Source organism: Pteropus alecto, unplaced genomic scaffold, assembly GCF_000325575.1.
Source record: "Pteropus alecto unplaced genomic scaffold, ASM32557v1 scaffold124, whole genome shotgun sequence".
NCBI lineage: Eukaryota > Metazoa > Chordata > Mammalia > Chiroptera > Pteropodidae > Pteropus > Pteropus alecto.
In genome coordinates this window covers 458,457-463,274 of record NW_006435779.1, presented here as the reverse complement: position 1 = coordinate 463,274, position 4,818 = coordinate 458,457, and the positions used below count along the sequence as shown (strand labels likewise).

At 44.7% G+C, this 4,818-nt stretch overlaps 1 pseudogene; it reads left to right on the top strand.

Moving 5' to 3' along the window:
- Nucleotides 1–3,228: 3,228 nt before the first annotated feature.
- On the top strand, nt 3,229–4,576 carry LOC102893410 (annotated as a pseudogene).
- Nucleotides 4,577–4,818: the final 242 nt, after the last annotated feature.

Genomic DNA, 4,818 nt, shown 5'->3' with positions numbered 1-4,818 from the left:
CTATTTAAGTAGCTTCTCCTCAGTGTTCATTCACAGATAATTACATACTTAACAGTAAGGAGAACTAAAAGCCAATGTGTTCAAGCCACTGCTGATAAATATCAGGTGATAAATATGATAAACCCAATTGGGAAGTTCCGGGCAAGATGATAGAATAGGTAAACACTGTGCTTGCCTCCTTCCATGACTGCATTAAAATTACAACTAAATTATAGAACAGTTGACCTGGAGAACCATCTGAAGACGAGCTTAACAAAACTTCTATAACTAAGGGTATAAAGAAGAGGCCACATCTTGACTGGTAAAAGATGTGAGAGGGGCTGGCCCTACACCCATTTGGGGCATCGAGCATCAGGAGGGATATCTGAGCTGTGGAGGTACCCCCAGAGGAGCGAGGGGCCCCAACCCTACACCAGGCTCCCCAGCCCAGAGTTTCAGTGCTGAGGAGGAGTCTATAGGCATTATGTCCTACGCAGACAGTGACCAACCACAGATAGCTTCGTACCTTTGACCAGGTAGCTCCTGGCTGGTCACAGGCAGTGGCTGACCTTGGCCTGCAGGGAAGCCTCTCCCAAGAGACTCCTGAACCAACACACCTGGAGGCCGGCTTCAGACAACAACAGAGAGCTACCTGATTAGCCCCACAAGTGGCAAACCCAAAGGGTGGCCTCAACAAGTATGTGAGTCAGCATGAGCGAATCCCACTCTGTGGGGTCAGCTTCACATGGCAGCTCGAATGCTGTGGGCCAATACTCACTGCCAATCAGCCTTAGAGTCAATCCCACCCACTGACGTACCAACAGCAATCAAAGCTCAACTACAACAGGAGGGAACACAGAACCCAAACAAGGAACACTCCTGGAGCACTTGTAGCAGATGATCAGGAAGACTGACACTGGGCTACATAGGACATCTACTACATAAGGCCACCTGACCAAGACTAGGAGACGTAGCAAATCTATCTAATGCATATAAACAAACACAGATGATGAGAAAAGAAAGAAACATGTCGCAAATGAAAGAACAGGAGAAAACTCCAGAAAAAGAACTAAATGAAATGGAGGCAAGCAACCTAACAGATACAGAATTCAAAACACTGATTATAAGGATGCTCAATGAACTTAGGAGAAGAATAGATGATCTCAGTGAAAGGTTCAACAAAGAGATAGGAAACATAAAAAAGGACATAGAACCCATAAAAAAAAAGAACCAGTCAGAAATGAAGAATACAATATCTGGAATGAAGAATACACTATAAGGAATTGACAGCAGATTAGATGAAGCAGAGGACTGAATCTGCCATTTGGAAGACAAAGTAGCAGAAAAATTTAAGGGACCTCTGGGACAAGATCAAGCATACCAAGATTCACATGATAGGGGTACCAGAAGGAGAAGAGAGAGAGCAAAGGATTGAGAACCTATCTGAAGATATAATGACTGAAATCTTCCCTAACCTGGAGAAGGAAATAAACATAGAAGTCCAGGAAGCACAGAGAGTCCCAAATAAGATGAACTCAAAGAGGCCCACGCCAAAACACATCACAAATAAAATGACAGAGCTTGAAGACAAAGAGAGAATCTTAAAGCAGCAAGAGAAAGGAAGCTAGTTACTTACAAGCTCCCATAAGACTATCAACTGATTTCTCAACAGAAACGTTGCAGGCTACAAGGACTGGCATGAAATATTTAAGGTGATGAAAAGCAAGAACCTACTGCCAAGACTACTCTACTCAGCAAGCTATCAATTAAAACTGAAGGTTTAAAATTAAGAGCTTCCCAGTCAGAAAAATGCTAAAGGAATTCATCATCCCCAATCGGTATTATAAGAAATGTTAAAAAGGGAATTCTTTAAGAAAAAGAAGGAAAACATAAATATAACTAATAAAATGGCAATTACTATGTATCTATCAATAATCACTTTAATATAAATGAATTAATTGCTTCAATCAAAAACATAGGGTAGCAGAATGGATAAGAAAACAAGACTCATATGTATGCTGTCTACAAGAGACCCATTTCAGATTGAGACATACACAGACTGAAAGTAAAGTAAAGAAGTGGAAAAATATATTTTATGCAAATGGCAATGAAAAAAAAAGCTGGGGTCGCAATACTTATATCAGACTAAATAGACTTTAAAACAAAGGCTATAATAAGAGACAAAAAAGGGTATTATTTAATGATAAAGGAATCAATCCAACAAAAGGACATAACTCTAGTAAACACTTATGCACCCAACATAAGAGCATCTAAATATATAAAGCAAATATTGACCAACATAAAGGGAGAGATTGACAGTAATACAGTCATAATAAGCAACTTCAACTTCCCATTGACACCAATGGATAGATTTTCCTAGACAGAAAACCAACAAGGAAACAGCGGCTTAAATGACACATTAGACCCGATGGATTTGATTAATATTTTTAAAGCACTTCACCCAAAGCAGCAAAATATACATACTTCTCAAGTGCAATGGAATGTTTCTAAGCAAGACTGCATTAGGCCACAAAACAAGTCTTAATAAATTTAAGAAGATTAAAATCATATCAAGTGTCTTCTCTGATGGCAGTGGTATGAAACTGAAAATCAATTACAAGAAAAACACTGAAAAATACACAAACACGTGGAGGCTAAATAGCATGCTAATAAATAATGAATGAGTTAACAATGAAATCAAGGAAGAAATCTAAACATACTTTGAGACAAATGAAAATGAAAACAGGACAACACCGTGAAAGCAGTCCTAAGAGGCAAATTCATAGCAATAGAGGCCTACCTCAAGAAATAAAAGGGCCCTGGAAGTGCTGGGGACACTTGGGCAAAGCCATTCAGTGCCCTCTACTCCTTGGGATTGTGGGCAGCGTTGTCCAGGGGCTTCGATGCCCCGCTTTCTCCCCATGCAGGCACTGAGGAAGAGCCTGGGCAGAGCTTCCTGCCATTTTGTCTGTCACTGTCTATGTCTAGAGTGGCAGCTGTGCCCTGTGTGCTCAGCATCCTATAGTCCCCACCCTGGACCAGAGGGCCTCTACCCTGTCAGGAACAGGCGACTGATGGCCTGGGACACTAAGCAGTAATTTCAGGTCCTCCCCAGAGCCTCCAGTGCCCCAGCCCTGGAGAACGCAGTAGTCCCCCCACGCCTAGCTCCTCTCTCTGTCTAGGCTTGGCCTCCTTGCGTGCCTGCCTGGTGGCGACGGCACTCCTGAACTGCACTGGTGGCCACCCCCCATGGCAGCCAAGTGGTTCAAGTAGTTCCTCTTGAACCTGAAGACCGTGTAGGAGCAGGCCAAGCCAGGCAGTGCTGGGGGCAGCAAACTGTACAAGAACTTGGAGGCAGGTAGTGTGGGGGCCACCGTGGGCAAGGGCTACAAGAACTCGGCGGCTGAGCTGGGGTATGGCAGGGCCGGAATCAGCCCCCATCCCCACAAGGGCAGTCAGCTGTCACCAGGACAGCCTGCAGGGACTAATTCAGGCCACCACAGGCAAAGGCCACTAGAACTCCTGGGCCACAAAAGACAAGTCCCACTAAGGTGCAGGCAAGAGTTTAGGCTGCAGCACCTACATCAATAGGCTCATCAAGGTGGACACTGGGGAGAAGAATGGAAGAGCAGCAGTAGCAGCAGCAGCTCTTCCTCTGTGTCCTCTTCCTCTTCTTTCTAGGACCTTGAACTGGACAAGGGCAAGACTATTAAGCAGCAAGACATGGTCATCATTTTAGAAGACTATGGTGACCTGTATGAGGGCAAAAGGAAGAAAGGTCAAAGGGATAAAGAGAGTAGGAGAGAATGACAGTTACATGGAACTCCATGATGCACAGCAAATGATAACAAAAGTTAGATGCTGAGGTTCCAAGGATCCCCTGGTGAAGACCTTTGAACTGCTCCACAGACCCTGTGAGCCTGGGGAAACCAGAGTGAAGTCGGAGGCACTGGCCAAGGGTTGAGGAAGCTGCAGCAGCTGTACGGCACACTCTACAAGCAGGCCACCTATGGTGGCGGGGTGGCAAGCAGAAGGTGCTGTCTGTGGACATTCTTGGCTGGCTGCCCATGGACAAGTGGCCTGTTGCCAAGTTTAGCAGCCCTGGGAGTGGAAGAAGGAGCAAATTATGCAGGCGCTGTCAGTTCTTTTAGAAGGCTCTGAGCAACCTTCCATGAAGGAGGAGACTCAGCACTATTGACAGCAGAGCTGTACTCTGATCTTGAAGTCAGCTCTCTCTGACCATAGTGAGTGGGTAAGAGTAGACCTGGTCCTGCCTCTGGAGAAGCAGCCTTGGTCTCATGGTGTCATCACCAGTGCTGAGGCTGAGAGTGACTACATTCATGCAAAGAAGTTGGTTACCTGGTTTGAAATAGCAAGTCAGGGACCAGTAGATACTCCATTGCATTAAAGACTAGTCGAGGATGTATCTATATCACAGTGGCTCAGAACTAAGACAAGTATACATCACTGAATCAGACGAACATGGTCTTTGACAGCATTCTATAAGTGGTACACTATTATTCCAATGAGAAGTTGCCTTTCAAGGAAGCAGAACACGTGACTTTACTCTACCCCGGTGCACAGCAAGCTGCACTGAAGTCAGCCACCAAAAGCCCTCAGCTTGCCCTCTCACACCTAAGAGGGCATCAGCACCCAAGCAGCATCTCAGGGCATAAGACTGGATTATGCCAGAATAATTGGTAGGAACTGGAGGGTCTTCATTGAAAAATCAAAAAGTCTTTGGCCTTGAATCTATTCCATGACACTTGCTTACTGACCTATCTCTTTTCTACTTGCTAAATAGTTATACAATGTACATTTCATACATGGCAGTGGGAC